General features: G+C 40.5%; 1 protein-coding gene across 12 annotated transcripts in view; it reads right to left on the bottom strand.

Annotated features, from left to right (window-relative positions):
• The window catches only part of LOC110345474 (uncharacterized), a 793,246-nt gene that overhangs the window by 26,017 nt on the left and 745,843 nt on the right, over positions 1-21,386 (bottom strand). For all 12 annotated transcript variants that reach the window (XR_015442339.1, XR_015442340.1, XR_015442342.1 and 9 more), the window contains one exon: positions 14,611-14,743. The gene's annotated coding sequence lies outside the window, so the exon portion shown is untranslated. The remainder of the gene's footprint in view (positions 1-14,610; positions 14,744-21,386) is intronic.

Here is a 21,386-nt window from a genome sequence, read left to right as displayed (position 1 = left end):
CATTGGACTCGGAAACATTCCTTTTTGTAGATTTTCATGAACTCCTGACCAACACCAGGTGCAAATTGAAAAAAATCTCACTCGCCAATTTCTGCATAGGGAGGCTTACTGTTCTCTCAACAGAGCCCATCTTTCAGTTTAAAAGCTCTGATCATAGCCCCTGGGCACACAAGTCAGGGTTTTCGCTTTCATCCACAAGCATCCTTCATGAAGAGCTCTTTCTGTGCTGGCTGCCTCTCTGGACCCCCAGCCTAGGGGAAGCCCAGACATATCAGTCTATGAGGACCTGGACATGTGTCAGAAAGGAAACCAAGAGGGATTACTTGCTGATCTTAACCTTTAAATGCACAATGGTCCCCAACTCACACATGTAATTTTCCATCCACTGAAGTATATGTATGATCACCATTAAAATTTGGCAAATACTACACAGCAAGTTCCTCCCCTTGCCTTGCTATGGAAAGACTTTTGGGTGGCCTTCCCTACTTGGGACACCACAGATGGCTCATGATGTCTGTTCTGTCACCAATACCCAAGGAAGGACATGGATGCCTTAGAAGCTCTGAGTGCTTCAAATAGGAATTCAACTGTGGTTTGCAGTCAATGATCCACAGTGTTTGTGACTTGAGCAATCATCCAATTAAGTTCCATTTTATGACCATTTATTGAGTATCTACTTTATTATAATTTGGGTTGCCATAGATAATTAATCCAAATATCCATTACTCTATTGAACTTCTGCCTCCTTATCCTGTGGTGGAATTGGATAATCAGAATTACTTCTCTACATTTGCCTCCAAATTTTATCTAATGAATGGGGTACATCTAGCTATTAAACTTCTGGTATTAGAGATTTTTAATCTAAATTGATTAGATTTGTTGCTATAGACCGGGTGATTAGATGTGGCATCCTAAATCCACATATGAAGGACAGTGATGGGGGACTTGGAGAAATATTTTCTGATATTGTGACCAGGCTTCATCTGCCCAGATCACAGCTTAAAGAAGCAGCTCATACAGCATCTTGGAAGAAAGTTACTAAATCATCAGGTCACAAATGTTATATAGAAAGTTCTTGGCCTACTCTGTGAACTATATGTATCAATTAGTATCTTATAGGACACAGATGGTCCATTCATCCTAGGTTATTCTTGAAATACAGACTGTTCAAAAGTTTTAGCCAGCATTTCAGGAAATATACCAGGGGAGTGAAGTGCTGCATGGACAGCTGCATTGAGAACCTCCGCCATCATTGCAGGGCCCAAGAAGCAATAAGAGGATGAGAGCATGAGAATAGAAGGTAGCTACAAGGAAGGGTTGCCTGGGAGTAACTGTAATTTTTGGTAGAAAAACCTAGCCAAACTGAAGCAACCAAGCAGGGAGGAGCCAGGAAATAAATCTTTAAACTCTCCTCCTGCTTTCTGATCCCAGCTGGTGACTTCCACTAGCCAAATTCCACTGGGATCATGGGATGGGGACCCAGAAGTGCTAGGGAACAGAGAACATTGAAGGGGGAAGAGTGAGCCTGGGGGGTAAAGAGACCTGGAATAACGAGCTTTTGCTAAGTGCATTGAAGACACAGAGGAGTGTAATAGATGTGTTCTTTCTCAGGAGCTAAATGCAAATATATAATTAGAGAGTTGATGCTCAAGCTGGTTCTAGTGAAGGAAGAGTCTGATCTAGACAAAAGCAGAAGGCATTGTGGGCCAAGCAATTCAGGGAAAAGAGCTTCCTAAACAGCTGTGGCCAGAATGAGTCTAGAAGGGCAGAGAGGGCTGGGCTGGGGATCCTCATATGTCAGGCCACAGCACTGGAATGTGTGATGGACTTTGAGTAGGAAAGTGTTATCACCAGATGTACATTTTAGAAACCATGAGCTGTACAGAAATGGGATTAATGGTGCTGTGTGCTTCTAACTCTTTTTTTGTAAATAGATAGGAAAAAGAGATAAGATAATCAAAATACATAGCAAAATTCCTTTGGCCATGATGTTTGGTAGCAGCTGAGAAGGAGACAGTATAAACATCTTTCCTCATAACCCAAACAATTATTATGCTTAATTATCTTCTTCACAAGAGAGTTTTCTTAGTTCATTTTCTGTTGCTATAACAGAACACCCAAGACTGAGTAATTTATAAAGAAAAGAGAGCTGGGCCAGGGATTTAGCTAAATGGGCACCATGCCTGCCTTGTAAGCGCAAGGTCCTGAGTTCAATCCCCAGTACCAAAAAAAGAGAGAGAGAGAGAGAGAGCTGTTTAGCTCATGGCTCTGATGGCAGGGAAGTTCATGATCAGGTAGCTGCATATGGCAAGGGCCTCATGCTGTACTGTAATGTGGCTTCACATGGCAGGAGCATGGGCCAGAGAAGCGAGCAGCCACATGTAGAAGAGTGATGGTAAAGTTGACTTGCTTTGTATCAACCTGCTTTTGTGAGAACTAATCCATTTCCATGAGAACTAATCCAGACTCTTAAGAAGGCTATTAATCCATCCTAAAGGCCCCTCATCCCAACCTGCTGCACAGAGCTTTAACCTAAGTTTTGATGGGAATAAACCATATCCACACCATAACAGTAGTCTGCCTCCAGAGTCTGTGTGTTCTGTTTCAGAATCTGTGGCCACTCTGACTGCATCCAGAGCACATGGAACTTACATAAGAGGAGCACATCCTTTTTTGTCTTAAGCTTCTAGGGAGGCTTGCTTGGCACAAAAAGTCCTCTGTGGCTGATTGTCTTGCTGAACTCCTGCATCACTTTAAATAGCTGCCACATCACTTCATATTCAATTATGTACACATTGTAATTTTCTTTGAGTTTGTAGTTAATTTTGATTAATTAGATTATAGCCCTTAAACACACTATGGCGAATCCTGCTGTGGGTGTCTCACTACCACCTCCAGTGCTGAGCATTCTCTGAACATAGACAGGTGTTTGTTTTCAAAAGCCTGTGGTCATTCTCTACTGAGGAAGCAATTTATGCTTTGGGAGGAGAGTTTCTTTATAACTCACTGGAGTGCCTCTAACAAAATAGCTGAGGCTGTTAAGCACCTCTAGCCCTTATTTTCTGTGTCCAAGGCAAGCATTTATTTAATAAAATAAAAGTACTTTGGGTACCTATATTATGCAAGGACTACCTCAGATACTTAATGAAATATGTTAATTTAGAACATAAAAATTAGGAAATTTGGTCTAAGGCATTCATGACTATTTTTCTCTTTCCAAATTTGAAACAGTAAATTTTGCAAAGACCTTCAAGGCCTATTCAAAAATTGAATGTTGTAGGAGTTTTAAATACAGGGCTCACAGAGAAGTATTTTTGGTTAGAAAGTCCTTTAACTTCCATACATTATACCAACTACAGTATGCAGGGCTGCCAGAAGCCTAGATTTGAGAGCACAAACTCCTACTCCTCTTTAAAAATCTTCCTGAATGGTGGAGGCTTTCTAGACAAGCTTGGACTATTGTTTTTAGCTCATTCCTCATGTGATTCTTAGGCACATCGATCTTTTGAGAACACTATAACCTTTTGTACCATGGTTGGTTAAATATTGATGTCTACATATACATCTTTTATTTCCATTAGATCATGAACCTCTTGAACCTCTTGGGCTGAATGTGACTATCCATGTCCTCCAAACCTGACACAGGTTCTGGAATATAGTAGATTTTTGTTAACTATGTCACAATTATGATCCTCCCAGTCCTAAGAGGTTCCTATGTATCATATTCAGATACCTATCTCTTTATTGCCATAGAAACTGTCACAGTGTCACTTTCAATGTATTCCATCAGTCAAGCATGTCCAGATTCAAGCTGAAGGGACACTGACCTCATCTCTCAATGAAGGCAATGTCAAAGTATCTGCAGCCATCTTTACCGCACAGTACTTGCCAAAGCCTATTAAAAGCAGACTGGGCACAATTCTTGAGTCTTATTTTATGGGCCTTTCAAAGAGCCAAATAAACCAATCATATTTTGTGGTCCAGGAAATAAAAACTTCAAAAGATGTAGGAAAAAGTATAAAATAAAAAGGAAAAATCTGAAGTATTTTCTTGTTCCTATGGTCCTGTCCAAGTAACTGGGTCACAGGGTTTCATTTGAACCTCACTATGGCCTCCAGTAGCATCCTTCTCTACAAGGTGACTGGACATTTCAACAGTGGTGAATGGAATGATAAGGACACTTATCAGTCCTAAGACAAGGACAGAGATCAGAGCTGCAAAAACGTTAGAAAGTCCTGAGGATATGTCTAGAAATGTAGACCAATTATCTTCCATTATAGAAATGTCCCTAGTTTGCCTTTCTCGGATTCACAGCTGTGGATGTTGCTTGATGGGAAATTCTCTCTCCTTCTCTTTTCTTTTCCCCTTTCTCCCCAGTCTAAGCTACTCATGATCTTAAATGAGACATGTGATCTTTTCCTCATCCACTTTATTTTATGACTAACCAAAGTGCTTGCCCAAACAAATAGACCAATGCAATCAACCACCTAGTCAACTATTAATGGTAGTCAAAAGTGGAGAGTTGGTCAATGTAGAAACTGAAAGCTAGGTTAAAATGACATTTCAGCTAACAGCCCTTTTGTTGAACTTGAAAATTCTTGGCAAAGGGGTGGGAGTCATTCAATGCTTTGTGAGTCACAGGAAGGTCAAAGGTCACCTTTAAACTTTTTCAGCTAGCCCTGGCTACTTATGGCAGCTTTTATTTCTTTGCCTCTCTCCTTTCTCCCTCCCCACCAGTTTCATCAGCTGTGTCCACTTCACGGTATATCTGTAATGGAGTTGGACTCAGTTCAAGGAATACACAGGACTTAGCTCCCAAACCTGGCTGCTCTGTAGGAGACAGAGAGAAAAGAAAACACCCCAGGGTGGTTCTGTATTTCAAAAAGATTAAAAATAATTAAACAATAAGATATTCAACTTGGATTATTGTGGACAGTGATTAATGGTTCCTCTCCCTCTAAAGACACCCTCTTCTCAGTGAACCCATCCCAGCCTCATTTCAAAGGAAATACTGGTTAACCCTTTGTTTCTTTCTTTCTATGTACTGAAGTGAATCAGGGTTGTTATAGTCTTGACATTCATACCAACTAGCTTCCTCCTTCTCTTCCCTCTTGCAATAACTGAAAGTGAAGGAAAAGAGACATTCGCAAGGACACCAGTGCTTAACTGAGTAGTTATCCAGCTACCCAACTCAGCAATGCAAGGGGGACCTAACACAGCTTTTGGCAACTAGAAGTTCGAGTGTGAGCATCTCTCTGCCAGGGTTAACAGCACAGTATCAACCACAAACTAGGTCCTCCATAAGTGTTAATTGAATGAATAACTTATAGAAGCCATTCCTTTCCTATTTTGAAGTGAGAAAGTGACTTCTTTCTTGTGCTAAACATTTTGTTTTTGGTGGATGCCAGGGATCAAACTGGGGAACTTGCATTTGCGAGGCAGGCAGCAGAACCACTGAGCTAAATCCCCAGCCCTAGTGACTTCTTTCTTGAGGGTCACAGACTGAGGCAAAGTCAAAGCAATGTTGATGCTATGATTCTTATAGGATTTCTCAGATTTCAAAGTGGACTCATGTACTCATTCAACAGACATTTATTTGAGCACCTATTATTTGCTAGACTCTCAACTCCATCTTGCAGTGTATTAAAACTGGGTTTGCTAAAGCAGCAGTGACAGTGAATTTTAAATAAATTATTCCTATAGACAGTAGATAGCACCTTTGTCCTGCTTAGTGATTAGAACACCAAGGTATTGAGGAAATTTTAGTTAAATGGTTAATAAAGAAAAACACCAGCCACAGATTATTTTGAGCATGACACCTCCAAAGCTCATGCCCTGGAATTTAATGCAGCAGTATCTTGACACCCATGTATTTTGAAGAAATAATAGGTACTTCTGATCATTTGATTTAAACCCTAGAAGTACAACAAAATAATGAATTTCAGCCCTGTGTCTCTCCTTATCCTCATATAATCAGGCGGAAATCCTTTGCACCAGGAAAGTCAGCAAGTTCATTTGCAAAAATGACAATTCCCCCAAACCATATGGAGATTGCTAAGATCATTTAGAAGTGTGGCAGATCCATTTTCCAAAGTTCATACCTTTAATTTGAAATAAATTTGACCTTTGAGTTGATGATGAGATTAACATTTAATTTAGCAAATTTCACCCCAATTTTTGGTTATTTCCCCAAAGAAATTTACCAGCTTACAATTTTGATTTTCCAGCATAAAGAAACAGGTTTTATTCTCTAGTCCTATTGGTAGATCTGCAAAAATAAGGGTTAATTCTTAACCAAATCCACCTGGCTACATCTTCCTTTGTTCTCCCAACCTAAGAGATTTTCCCATGTAAATAACAGCATCCTCCCTTTGTAACTTGTGAGAATGATGACAGTCCCTACATTGAGTGTCTCAAAAAGAACAAATGGGTATTGTGTATGCAGGTTAGAAAAACAAACAAACCAACAAACCAACATAACAGTTCTATCCCTTTCAGTTGCTGTCAAATGGCAACTAGATATAGCCTCTATGTAAGATGGAGCTTGACTCCTGAGCATCCTGTCCTGAAATGTAACTTCCTGACTCTGATCAAAGTCTTTGTCCCTACATAAGGGAGAAGCTGAGCCCACAAGCCAAGAAAAGCTCTATGGAGCCACAGAAAGATCCACTCGCTGAGCCATGGCAAAGACTTCTCTGGGACCTTCCTCTTAATAGTGACAGAATCATAGGGCTGAGTATCTTTTGAGAGTATTGTCAGTTTTTCCATTAATAACAAATCAAATTTCTATTAAAAAAGGATCATGTTTCTACTTTAAAAAATCTTTCTATGTCAACCCAAGTGCCTAATTTGCTGACTGCTACCAGCACTCACCCAATTTTTGGAACTCAGTAGATCAATAAGGGAAAATTGACAGCTTCTGTAATGAACAACCTGGAATTGCACTGGCTGAACACAATCCATGTCTATTTCCCACTGTGTCTAGGAGTGTTGAATGACTCACCTGGTTAATCTTCTTCTATATTATGAGTCAGAGATTCAGGTTCCTCATAGCTTGTGCCACTGTCATCTAGAGCATTTAGATATCTAGCTACATGAAAGGAGCAGAGTGAGCAAAGAAATTGCCTAGAGTTTATGTCAGGACTGGAAATAGCATATGTCATCTTTTGTGCCCTCATTACATTATCTACTGGTACCCAGCATATCTCCAGTTTAATGGCAATGAAGGGTAAGCTAGAGTTCCCATGTGCCTAGCAAGAAGAATGGGATTGGGGAGCATCTCCTTCTCTCCACCAGGAAATTTATGCTTTATGATAATAGCAAGTGGAATGGAAGGAACAGAGAAAGCCTAACATTTTAAAGTACGAAGGAAAATAATCATCCTATGTAATTCACCCTATGCTATACCTACAAAACAGAGAGGGATGGTACCTTAGTGGTTAGGGGAAGGCACTCAGGAGTCACCTTGCCTTGGTTCCTATCACAACTCTACTACTCATGGGATGTGTGATGTTAGGTAAATTATTCAATTTCTTTGTGTGTTAGACTTATCTGTGAAATGGGGATAGATAGGACAATCCTCATAGAAGGGCTATTATAAGGATTACATAAGTTAAAATATTTGAAGTACCTATGCACTTTGTGTGGCGAAAGAACAGAGAGTGAGGGAGTTTGGGAGGACTTAGGCTCTGATTGAGATGGGGATACTAATAAATACATATGGCAGGGGAAGAAAGTTTAGGAAAGCATCCTGAACTTAGACCAGGAACTTCCTGGATTGTCAAAGATACAGCCTGTCAGGTGCCAAATAAACTTGTTAAAGATGGGGGTTTTTCTGTAGAATTAAGTAGAAACACCCTTATATGGATACAGGAATGTCTCCTAGACCTTAAGTTTGGGGAGAAAACTGAATCTCAGAACAGTTGAACCTAAGAATTAGAGCCCGTTGGGGAGCCAGAGAGTTCCTTTTCTTCTTCTCTTCTCTGCTTCTCCACACTTGCATCATTCCTTTTCTTCCCTGCAACTTTCTATCCTTGGTTTGTTTACATGTTTGGACATGTTTACATGTCTTTTATAAAGGAAGTCAACCAAACTAACCTGGAATCTCAAACCCAATTCCAAATTCCCAGGGGAAGATCTGATTAACCCAGTTTGGTCAGGTGCCACTCTTGGTCCTTTCAACCTTAACCAGACAGGCAGGGTCATGTTACAGAAACAAGACTTCCACAGTAATTTTGTATATTAGGATGCAGACATGATGGTTCTCAAATGAAGGAGAGGGCTGCATAGACCCTTCCTTTGGGTTTGTGATCACATATTGTTCTCTGACATCTCTTTCTGTTGTTCTACCTATTATTGGTTAAATTTTCCATGTGCTTGAATCTTTTCTCCCTGATTAGGTTGTAAGTTTAATGTAAGGATTGTGTGCTACTATTTTTCTATTTCACAGGGCTAGTATAGTAGAAAATTTATTAAATGAATGAATAAATGATTAATCTTAGTGGAGTGGCTTTTGCCAACCCCAATGACTTCAAAGGTCAAGTGTGATATCTGTGAAAGTCTAACTTGCATAAAGAAAGTGGTTGAGTCATAAAGAGGTGATGCAGAAGAGAATTTGATGATTTCCAGCTGATTTATTTTTAGCCTATCTTGAGAGTGACTTATTGAAGCTCCACAAACAGACCTGTCCCTGACTAGCAACCACTTTTGCTCATCAGTCCTTGACACTGCAGCTTCACTGAACACTTTGACCCTTGCTCTTCCTGTCATCACTCACTCCTAAAATGGAACCTGTGTATAAAGTAACAAGAGTGTTTTCCACCTGAATGTTACCATTATGGATACTCATAATAACTAACTTAATGCTTCTTAGTGCATTGATCACTATGGTACTCAATCCTTAATTCTTCATCTTTCTTTGTTACCAATCTTTCCATCCATCCATCCATCCATCCATTGAGTATTCATTCATTATATCTTTCATGCTCAAAGCCCTGAGTACTCGTGTAGTTAGGGCCTAGTGCTCCCTCCAAGAGCTTAAGATCTCCAGATGAAGCAGTCAGGTCACCCAGCAGTTGCTGAGGAAGCTACTAGCTACACTGTCATTTGTAGTTCTGCAGACATCAGTTGGCAAATGAAGAAACTTAAAAAAGAAAACTTCACTTCTATAGCATCTAAGTAAAGAGAATCATTTAGAAGGCTACAAATATGTCATTATAAAAATGTGTACCTAAATTAATAGATGCAATTTTATTCCTTCTCTGTTCATGGTAACCAGTCTATATTTATTTTTAAAATTAATTTTATTGGTACATTTACAGTATACAATATAATGATATTCATCATTAGAAATTTGTACCTTTACGTAATCCATCTTGGTTCTTATTTTTCCCCATTCCCCTGCCCTCCCTTCAACCCCTCCACCCCTCCCTATCAAAAAAGACTTTGTTTACATTTTTCTTTTTCTCATATTAATTGCATTCCCTTCTTTCTTTTCCCATACCCTCCAACTTCCCCATCCCCTTTGCACCTTTTCTTCCTATTTCACATTATCTATTATACTTTTTTGTATTAGTGCTTATATGATTTTTTATTTTTGGTACTGAGGATTGAACTCTGGACCTTGAGCTTTTGAGGCAGGTTGCAGAACCACTGAGCTAAATCCCTGGCCCAGTGCTTATATGATTTTTCATGTCCATTAGTATTTGCTTTATATAGTTGGGTGCACTAGTGTTTGGTACATATATATTAATGATTGTCATTTCTTCCTATTGGATTGTTCTCTTTACAAGGATATAGTGTCCTTCTTTGTCTTTCTTAATCAATGTTGGTTTGAAATCCACTCGATCTGCAAAGAGGTTAGCCACTCCCGCTTTTTTTCGGGTTCCTGTCGCATGGAGTATTATTTTCCATCCTTTAACTTTCAGTCTATGAGTTTCTTTTTGAATTGAGTGTGTTTCTTGTATGTACCATATTGTTGGGTCTTGCTTCTTGATACATTCTACCAATCTATTTATTTGATTGGTGAATTGAGGCCATTAACATTGATTGTTATAACTGATATGCCATGACTTTTTCTTTTTGTTGGATTCTCCCCTTTGCATTTAATTTTATATTGTGCCTGATGGATTAATTCTGCTGGCCTTCCTGGGGTTGTGATCCTCATTGTCTTTTCCTAGCATATTGTGTAAAATTTTATGGAATGCTGGTTTGGTATTCATGAAGTTCCTAAGGTGCTCTTTGTCATGAAAGTATCTTATTTCTCCATCAATTTTAAAAGACAGTTTTGCAGGGTACATCAATCTGGGTAGGAGTCTGTTTTCCTTTAGGGCTTGAAATAGGTCACTCCATGCCCTTCTTGCCTTGTGGGTTTGTGTTGAGAAGTCTGCTGTGATTCTGATGGGCTTTCCTTTGTGTGTGATTTGTTTCTTTTCTCTAACTGCTTATAGAATTTTGTTCTTCTGCTAGGTTTCTGGAATCTTAACTATTATATGCCTATGTGTAGAATTTTTTTGATAAAGGCTAGTTGGAGTCCTATATGCCTCACTTATCTTTATGTCAAGTTCCCCTATTTGGGAAGTTTTCTGCCATTACTTCTGTGAACAGTTTTTTTATGTCATCTGCACTCTCTCCTCTTTCTTCATTGACTCCAATCAGTCTTATGTTATTCTTCTTTGCATAATATAGAAGCTGCCAGATTGATTTCTCATGTTCTAGTTTGAAGAAATTTTTCTTTTCCTGGTCACTAATTGCAGTCCTATCTTCTATATCTGAAATTCTATCCTTGTATCAGCTCATTCTGTTGCATAAATTTTCAATGGAAAATTTAATCTCCTGGAAATGTTTGCATCTGTTTTATGGATTCCATTTGTTTCCTATGTTGGGATTCCATCATGTTCCTCAGCTTCTCTATTTTTTGGATCTGTGTCCTCTTTAGATTTATTAATCATGTCTTGTACCATGGGCACAACGTCTGCTGTTATCTGAGAAATTATTTCTGATTTCATTTTTTCCAGGTCCTCTTTTGTTGCCTGTTCAGGGACTCCAGGTGGTTGAGTATCTGTTCCATCTTGTTGCCCTTTGGGCTTGTGTTAGGTAATCTGGAAGTCTGGTTTTAAGACTTATTTACATTGTCTTCTCATTTCTACAGATGCAGCCTGCTGTGTCTTTGTTAAGGCAACTTTTTGCTCATCCAGTGGCCTTCAATTCTTAGCAAGCCACAGAGCAGCATTTACTCTGCTGCTCATCAGTCCACCAATTCCTGGGTTCAGAGTAATGGCCTTCTGGATCCCTGAGCTGACCTGTTGTCTAGGCAGGCTTCTGGCTGGGGTCTGTGCATACTTGGGATGGTATCTAGGTGTGCCTCTTGCTGGGCCCCTATATATCTGTTGTCTGGGAGGGCCTTTGGTTGGGGGTTGTGCACCCCAGTTCCTGTTGTCTGCACAGGCTTTAGCTAGGGTCATCACACACTTATCAATGGTATCCGGCAAGCCTCTGGGTATTGCTTGTGTGCCTATATAGCTCTTCTCTAGGTGGGTCCATGGCTATAGCTGTTGGTATGCTGGGCCTCTGGTGGAGGCCTGCACACCCTTGCAGCTCCTTTCTGTGTGAGCCCCTGGCCTGGGTGGGTGTGCAGGAGCCCCTGGTGTCTGGGCAGATCCCCAGCCAGGATCTGCCTGTAGCCTCACTGGTCTGGGCCACACAGCCATTCCCTGGGATCTGTCTGCATCTAGGGCTAGAATGGTGGGCCTCCAGCTGAAGCCCATGCACCTGTGCAGCTCCTCTCCTGACGGGCCCCTGGCCTGGGCAGGTACACAGGAGCCTCTGGGGCCGGGGTAGACCCCTGACTGGGATCCATCTGCAGCCGAATTGGTCTGGGCCATACAGCTGCTCCTTCAGATGTGCATGCACTCACTGATGGAATGGTGGGCCTCTGGCAGAGGCCCATGCACCTGTGCAGCTTCTCTCTAACCAGTCTATATTTTCTTCCATCTGTTACAAGTTGAAGGCTGACCATTGCTAAAGCAAAGGAACACATCATTTTCTTTTGTCTGTCTATCTTTTCCCTCATGATTTACCTTCATTGACCCACCGTTCAATTCCCAGAGGGTACAGTAATAAGAAAGCGAGCTCCCTGTGGGCTCAGGAGTGGTGAGTATGGTAACAGCAGTATTGAGAGGTCATCCAGGGGGATATGTAGTTAGCTCTACTCCCTCCATCATTATCTTGATCCACCTGGATGCTTACCAGCCCCCTGAAGCACAGAGGAGGTGGATTTTTGCCTTGCTTATTTTGCAGTTTTTCTTAGGGAATCATCTGGTGAGAAAAACAGTGCATTGCTAATCCTCTCCAACTCACAGAAGATCTCTTTGGAAATTCAGCATAATACAGCTGGGTTCTGAAGAAAAGTAGAGGTAAATGTCAGCCTTTGTCCTACAAGTCTTTGCAGGGAAATTCGGCATAATATAGCTAGGTTCTGAAGAAAAGTAGAGGTAGATGTCAGCCTTTGTCCTACAAGTCTATGCAGACACTTCTTTCCAATGGAACAGTAAAAGATAAACCAATCTAAACACAACAGAACACCCAAAAAGCAAATGGAGCAGACTCCAGGCATGAGATAAAGGATTCCTATGTGAGAGGTACACTCCTTTGCTGGAGTTCTAGATCTCTTTGTACAAGTAAGGACAAAGTTGAGTTTTGTGGTAACTTGTGGATCTGAAAAGGCTGCAGAATTAGCAGACCTTGTGTGAATGTTGTTCCATTATTTATTCAGAGTAGTCACATAGAAGGAGTTGTCAGAGCCCACATTAGGCAGGTCTTGCAGGCAGAAATTTCTCGTGTCCTCTTCAGGGGCCTTCTCTAAAGAAAGCATCACCACATTTTTAAAACATGATGGGCTTCATCTGGCTTCATTTTGGGTGGTGCAAAACTTTGTCCATGTTTTTTCAAGTTGGGAAATTGTACTGGGGTTGCGGTTAACCATGGGACACTCACTACCTACTCCCCTCCCACATTTATAGATTGTTCCATTCTTATTTAGTTTCCTCTTCTTAAGAAATATGGGTTCATTGTTCTACCATTACACTATTCAGTTACTGCCAGTTAAGTGGTAACAAATTTCAGAGAGGTCTTCTTTCTTTTTTAATTTCTATGGCTATATATCATAGTTCTGAGTTGCATGTCACTGGATTATAACTGGGATTTACCTGATCTGGACTTATGCAGGACATACCTGAAGAATAGAGCTTGATAACAATAGTCAAGGGGCTTCGTAAAATTTTTCACACTTTTAAATCATAGTAATTTAGGCTCTAGCCATGTTAGAACTAATCTGTAAGTGGCTTTCAGAAGACACTTATTAAATTTAAATAATTACATTTATTGAGTTTAAGACAAACATAATGATAAATTTTCTCCCAAAATCCAACATAAATAAAGGCTGCCATAGATGATCATGTAGACTTGCATCTTATAGGTAGCAAGACTGGGTCAGTTGAGAGAAATGAATTCAGGTTGTGTTTAAATGTCATTTATAATTTGTTTCTTTCACATTTGCAGCCTAGGTTGTTAAATTTTAGAAAGTAAATGTTTAAAGGATGCTCAAGTATTTTATATTGAATTTTAAAAGCAAAAGATTATGCAGTTACTTCAAAGTTATTTTTAAGTAATCATCTTTCTTTTAAAAAGTAAGAGTGTGCTTAACTCGGTAAGGTGGAATCCATTTAATGGCTGGGAGCACTGAGTCAGAAGTGTTGGAGAGTCCCCTGCCTTTTTCTAAGACTGTTTCTAGTACTTTCCCAGCCTTTCTAGAAAGCCCTATATTTCCAATGTACCTCTGAGGGCCTGTCATACCGTTTGGGAATCAGTTTTGTGGCTGGCAAGCACCCTGATCAAGAATTTTCCATACACCATCTGGGTCTTGGTGGAACATCACTGGGAAAGCTGCTGAAAATGAGGCCAAGTTTTCTTCTCTGTTCCAAGTCAAGGATCAAAGCTGGGGACACTTGAGCAGAGACTCCCTGCAGGAATAATGCACTTGGCCTCAGCTCTTGCTTTTTGATTTATGCCCCAGAACAGATGGGTATACAGCCTCACCTCCACTCACTCCAGTCCTGAGCTCTCTTGTGAAAAGTTTCTCTGGACAGACCCTAGTTCTGACTGCAGCTCCACCATGAACCAGTGTCTGCCCTTGGCAGGTCACTTTTTTTCTGAGCCTTTTCCCCCACCTCATTAAATGAGGAGGATAATGGCACTGAACTGCTTCAGTTGTTGTGAGGGCTGATGAAACAATGCATTCTAAGTACTTCATATAGTGCCTGCCATACAGAAGGACCCCAACAATCATTAGCAGTTATCAGAATAATCAACATGCATTTGGGAAAGAGTCCAGTCGCTTAGAGGGAAAAATGATTCAAATCATAGATTCCCTCATTTTGAAACAAAACGCTGATTGAGGTGAATAGCAGACGATTTATCAGGAAAACTCACTCCTTTTGGTTATCCCTGAACTCAGAATCAAACACTAGGTCTAGAGGTGAGATATTTTAGCTTCCTGATTCAAATCAAAAGTGCTCCATAATCAAGGCAATTTGAAAGTCTAACAGTTCTCACCTGTGAGAGCCCTTGTCTGTTCTTTCTTGGAACTGGCTCTTGAATCTGTTCCTTCTTCCTCCTCACTTCTTCAATCTAGAGGTGTGATTGGCTCCTCCTAATCTCCGTGCTCCACAGATATACCTCCAGGCAGCTGAGACAGAAAATACAAAGTATACTCAATAACCCAGTCATTGGAAAATTCTCATTTAAAACATTTCCATTGCTGTGATTTTTTTGGATTAAAATTTTTACTCTAGTTGATATTTTAAATACTTATGAGGAAACTGAGCTTTTGAGTGTATCAAAGGTGGGAGAGTGGGTTAAGAAATGTCTAGAAGATCTGCCATTACAGGACATGCAGGGGTGCCCCTAAACTGCCTTACAGGCTCACCTGATGCAACTTCCTCCATGCAGCCTTTGATCAGCCTCCTTGAGTTACAGATCTTGTGGCCAAGCCTTCTAAAGGCTCTGCTCTGTCCTTCTTAGTCACACCTATCTCTGGAATGGCCTTTCCTGAGTCCTCTTGCTCCTTGTACAGCCTCTGCCTGAACATCATCTCACAAGAGGAATAAATTTGTAGTCAGAAGAATCTAGGTTTGCATCATGGCTCTACTGCATCCTGGTTCAACAATATTGAGCAACAACTTACAGGCTTCTCATCTGCATGCAGCCTAGAAAGTTCAAGTTCCATTATGCTACTCCCAGCTCATTCACCAAGGTTACTTGGAGACAAGAATTCTGCTCTTTTTGTTACTGCCACTCTCATCTCCGTCACCTGGAGGTGACAGACTTTCATTGCCATTTAGAACATATTGGCTTCCAGGCAAGAGAGAAATCTATCAACCACCCTGCCACTGGCCCTCCTTGCATAACCCTGTGAGCACACCCACTGCTGCTTTTTGTGGTTCTTTTTGAAGAAAGCTCTCATGTTTTGGTCAATCAAGGATTTCCCTAAATGATGCTGATTGAATTTCAGTTTTACAGCTTTCTCTTCTCCAGATTATGGTAGATTTTAAATACAGATACGTGTGTATCAAGAAACCCTATGTGCTCTTTAGGCCCCAGATTTTGGTTTACTCTTTAACTAGGGCAACTCTCTGCTTGATGAGTTTTCTCCTGAGGATTCACCGATCCCACCTGAAGTTAAGTCCTTTTTGTACCTGAGCACTCCAGGGTCTCTCCTGCATATCAGTGCAGCAAATGGTTTCTTAGAGGTCTGCAGGGGGAGGGGGGGGATATTTTATCTCCTCTCCAGGAAGCAGCACTTCCCAGCAAGCAGAATCTATTCAACATGTAAAACTAAGATAAAAATATATGTTTAAGGTGGATTCTAAGGAATGATAAATTATCCTAAATAACATACTTAAAGTAACTGGTGTACTTGTACTCCTGGTACATAGTTCATTCTTAATCTCCTGGATATCTGTTTGAATCTGTTACATGGATTCCATTTTTTTCCTATGCTGAGCATTCACGGTTTCCAGCATGGTCCTGGGCTCATCTATTTTTTTTATCTGTTTCTGTTCTAGAGTCTCTAATCATGTCTTTCATTCTGTTCACCATTTCTGTAGTTATCTGGGAAATTATTTCTGTTTTGAATTTTTCTAGAGCCTTATTCATCAGTTTTGTTAATTCTTGTGCTATCAATTCAGGGTGTCCAGGTAGTTGGTTATCAGATTTTTCCACCTCGTTTCTCCCAGAATTTGCCTTTGGTGAGCTGGAAGTCTGGGTTTGTGCCTTGCTTAGGTGTCTTCTCATTTCTATTTTTGTTGTTGGTACTGTTTTTGGTTTAATTATTGGGTTGATACTTCAATATTGCTTATTGTAAGTATCTTTGTTGTTTTTATTTAGAACCCTTACAGAATGATTGCTTCTCAGAGATGTCTTCCAGATATAGCTGGTCTTTAGGTTTTGAGTCTCTAATGACTCTTAGGCAATCTCATTTTCATTATACCAGGAAGGACAACTGATTAGATCAATCACAACACCTTAGCCCAAGTGATATAATCAGTAGCAATAATAGCATCAAGCACAGTTTAGAAAATGACAATTTGTGGTGATTATTAATCTATCAGCTGTGGGGGAGGGGTACTGCTGGTGCCTGCATGGTTCACCTCCTTGGTGCTGGGCAGGGGGCTCTGCTCCTTGGAGCTTGGGGGCAGTGCTACAGCAGCCCGAGTGGGTCACCTCTCTATTTCCTCTTGATCAAGAATCATAACCTAAATGATATAATAGGTAATGTGAAATAGGAAGGAAAAGGGCAAAGGGGAAGGGGAAGTGGGAGGGGTAGGGGAAAGGAAAGAAGGGAATGGAATTAATATGAGAAAATGAAAAAATGGAAACAAAGTCTCTGTAAATAGGGAGGGATGGAGGAGTTGAAGGGAGGGCAGGGTAAGGGGAAAAAATAAGAACCAAGAGAGATTATGTAAAGGTGCAAATTTCCAATGATGAATGTCATTATATTGTATACCTAAATTATACCAATAAAATAAAAATTAAAAATAAATAAAAATTAAAAACAAGAATCATAACATTTTCTGCAAGTCACCATGCTCCATTCTTCCCATACCCAGTAATGGCAGCCACATCTTTTGTGGCACTCACCATTCTCCATAGTTCATTCTTAAGTGACACAAATACTAGGTTACTAAACTTCACAGGAAGAGAGTTCCTTTCTCCATGCCCCCACAAAGATTAGTGTGTTGCTTTGGTTAGCCCTGATCCTATTCTTTGGTACATAGTTGTATCTCTCCCGTCATTGGGACCATCTCTTCTCATCTCTGTATCATTCCCATTTTCCACTTCCTTTGCCTCAGCACAGTGCCTGAGATCTCTAGCCCCTTTGGAGAAAATAAATATGAAACAAGCAAATTCCAATTTTCTTTGGAAAATAACTGTGTCAGCATATCTTTTGAAGCCTGTGTACTCTTTCTCAGCTATTTTGTAAGTGACTTCAGGTGAAGGTGTTTAATTATTGTTTGAGGCTCTGTTGCTAAGCCACGGTGTCTTATACAAGGCAGACACTCAAAGGAAGTCTGTTGAAGGTGATAATAATTGAGTTAATGCTTTCTTAATTGTTCAACTTATGACACGATTTGAGGTGCTATTATAACCCAAGTCCCTAAACACCTATCCCCCAAATAAACAAATAGAAATATCTGCCATATCCCCAGGCACTGTGTTGGCTTCTATTCTCAACTTAACTACCATTACAAGAGTGATTTCAACATGGGAATCCAGACAATCATGAGAATCAAATGGGTGCATGAGAATTTGAGAGGTACCAAAGCAGCCTCCCATACGTAGATCCACAGAATGACCTGGGAAGTATATTTAAAAATATACAGACTCTCCTGGTAGCTGTGATAGAGCCATTCAACTCCAGGGAGCAGAGGTCTTTGGAAATGTCAGTCTTCGGCATCATCAGGGATCAGTAAAGACTTTTGTAAACTGATCCACTGTGTTAGGTGTGCAATCAAGGAAAGGGAAAGGACAGGAAAAGGGTTGGCATGACAGTATTCTTAGCTAAAAGGACCTGGAAGGGGGAAGGACTTCCACAGGCAGAGACCAGCATATTGAGTAGCACAGAAGGTGAAGGCAGGCTGTTGAATTCAGGAAACTTGGAGGAATGTGGGATGAGACACAAATAAAGGAAAAGATGACTTCAGAAACAGGACTTTGGAGGAGCAAGGACAAGGAAGCAGGCATGAACTTTGAGGAGGTCACACAGCAGTTGGGTAAAAATGATCTCAGCCCTGGGATTTCCAGTGTGCCCAGTCAGGGATATTTCAGAGCTTCTGTAGTAAGTGGTTCTACCCTGAGCACAGAGATGGGGTCAAAGCTGTGTCTTGGGAGTGTTGTGGACTGTCACCAGGAGACAGAGAAGCATTAAGGGGGCACAGAGCCAGTGCTGGCCACTCTGGACATTTCAGAGCTAGAAAATTGTTCAGGTATATTTGAAGAAGAGCAAATTCAGAAAATGTGACTCAGGGGAATGATCTGTTTAAGAGGAAAAAGGTTGATCCTGATTAATATTTGCCATCATTTCACTCAGTGTTTTTAAAGAAGTGGAGGAAAAGATACAAACTCAATTTGTTCTTAGGCTGGGGCAGGCGGGGTGGGGGTGTGAGCCCCTGAACTTCAAAATGGGGCATGAATTGGGAACCCAGGTGCAGGCAAAAGCAGTCACCTGACATAATGGAGTGACCATGGGGATGGGCAAAGATAAGTCCCAGGATAGCAGCATGAGACCCAGAGGGGTTAGTATAATATTATTTCTAGGGAGAAGAAGGCTCTGATTGTGAAATGAAGTTCTACTCTAGAGATGTGGAGCCCTCATAGTCATGTTTGGATGAGTCAGTGAGTCAACCACTATACTTGTATTGTCTGCTTTGCTTTTACCAAACTATGTTTCAACAGCAATCCTATTCCAACCTCCTCTCAAGGTTAGATCCAACAGTGGACACCAGGGTTGCCTCCTTCTTTCCTTCTAAATAGAACCCCAGTTTTGCTCAGGTGCTCCCCTTTAACAAACTCCATGGAGGACCTGACCTCCTTAACAGCCATAAGAGTTGGCCTGATAAGGGAAAATAAAATCTTATTGTCCTTGTCTTGTTAGTTCAATGTTCAGGTGACCTAATTCTGGCCAAAGATACATGAGGGGAAATCTAAACACTTCTGGAGAAATTCTCCTCTCTTCTAAGACACAGCTGCAGAAAGAGAATCTCTTTCCATTGAAGATTCCCATGTTGAAACACATTTTTCAGAACTGCTGTGGCCATTTTGTTGCCAGGATGAAGATGAAGCTAATATTAACAGTGAGGGAGAAAAAAGATAGTAAGGAGTCTTTCAAAACATTGATGTGGCTGGGTGTGATGGTGTATGCCTGTAATCCCAGCATTTGAGAGGCTAAGGCAGGAGGATCATTATAAGTTCAAAGCCAGCCTGAACAAAAAATACATTCATGAGCAATTAAATCAACTTATTCCAAAATCCACTCCATCACTGAATTTTTAGTTATGTGAAAAAATACACTTCTTTATTGCTTAAATCAATCTGATTCAGAGTTCCTTTTACTTGTGGCTAAAAGCATTCAAATTATTAAAATTCCCAAGAGGAAGGTGAAATATCTGAACATATATTTTTCATTCTTTTCTCCAAGCCCCTAAAGAATGTTTTCCCTTTGCTATTCCAGTCTCTTGGGGACTCTTGCGTCATATCCTTCTCCTTCCTGAATTGGCATTTATTCATCTTTGTAGTCTCCAATATTTTACATCATGGTTAGGACATCTGTTTAATTGATGTGAATCCAAAAGAAAGAAGCCATTTAATGAAGTATAAAGGTACAGGGAAACAAAAGTTATGGATGGAAATTATCAGCACTGTATAAAATGTTTTAAATGTTTCACACTTGAGAATGGTCATGGCACACATATCCATAGTGCAAATCTAGGTCACCTTTCAAACTCAGTGTCCCAATGTTCCTTAGGATCCTTTTAATAGAATTGTGTTGTCTGATATAGAAACCACTAGCAATTAGCCACTTGTCCTAGCCACTGACCACATATGGTTATTTAAATTTTTAATTAAAATTAAATAAAACAAAAATTCTTCCATTGCGTTAGTCATGTTTCAGTTTTCAGTAGCCATATCCAGCTACTATATTGGACAGGACAAGTGGAGAGAATTTCTATTATTGCATAAAGTTCTATTGGATAGCACTTCTACAGAAGCATCTCTTTATTTTAAGTGAAGTGATACAAGAGAACAAACCAATCACAGGCATAGGAAGCAAGAAGGATAGATGACATAGTGGCAAGTACACAATTTTGTAGTGAGTCTTGGGTTTGAGTTTTAGCTCTGCCACTTACCTAACCTCTATGAACCTTAGTTTCTTCACAGATAAAGTGGGGATAATAATGTGTATCTAGGAAGAATTTTCTGAGGAGTAGAGTTGACGATATGAACACTTAGGAAGGTTCTTACCACAGTGTCACTGTTTAATGACAGTGTTATCCTGGGTTTCCTATCTGGGGGATGAGTTATGAAAAATACTGCTTTGTCCTTAGAGTCCTCTACACCTTTCATACTCAAAGTGTGGTCCACAGAGCAACAGCCTCAGTGTCACCTGAAGGCTTTTTAGAAAAGCAAGATCTAGGCCTCACTGGCCTCACGCAGAATTATTGTCAGAACTTACTTTTTTTTTTCCTTTAGTACTGGGGATCGAACTCAGGACCACTGAGCTAAATCCTTGGCCCAGAACTTACATTTTAACAAGATGCTCAGGTGATTTGCATGTGCACTAAAGCTTGAGAAGTGCTGATATATACATGGGTGGCAAATATTCAAAATAAGAAAACTATGTGACCTCCTCAAAAGGATTTGGATGGTGGACCATGGAACTCTAACCATAATTCAGATGCTTCCATTTAAAGTGGCTGTAAATTATTTAGGCTTGGGATGTAGCTCTTGCCTATCATGTGTGAAGCCCTCTCTGGGTTCCATTCTTAGCACCATGGAAGAGAGAAAGAGGAGGAAGGAAGGAGAAAGAAGAAAGAAAGAGCAGGGAAGGGAGCAAGGGAAGGATAAAACAGAAAGGAAAGAAGGAAGGAAGGAAGGAAAGAAGGAAGGAAGGAAGGGGGGAAGGAAGGAAGGGGGGAAGGAAGGAAGGGCTTGTGAGGGCCTGGAGGCTGAGCCCAGCAATAACGGGACCTAGTGTCAACAAGAAGAACTAGGACCAAGATCCCTTGCACCATTCCAGCAAGTTTAGTCTACAAGAAGCAGAATCTCTCACC

Source organism: Heterocephalus glaber, unplaced genomic scaffold (assembly GCF_053883595.1).
Source record: "Heterocephalus glaber isolate CG9 unplaced genomic scaffold, H.glaber_assembly_v1.0 deba00001543, whole genome shotgun sequence".
NCBI classification, from domain to species: Eukaryota; Metazoa; Chordata; class Mammalia; order Rodentia; family Bathyergidae; genus Heterocephalus; species Heterocephalus glaber.
Note: the sequence above shows the minus strand (reverse complement) of the source record. Positions and strands in the feature narration are given on the sequence as shown.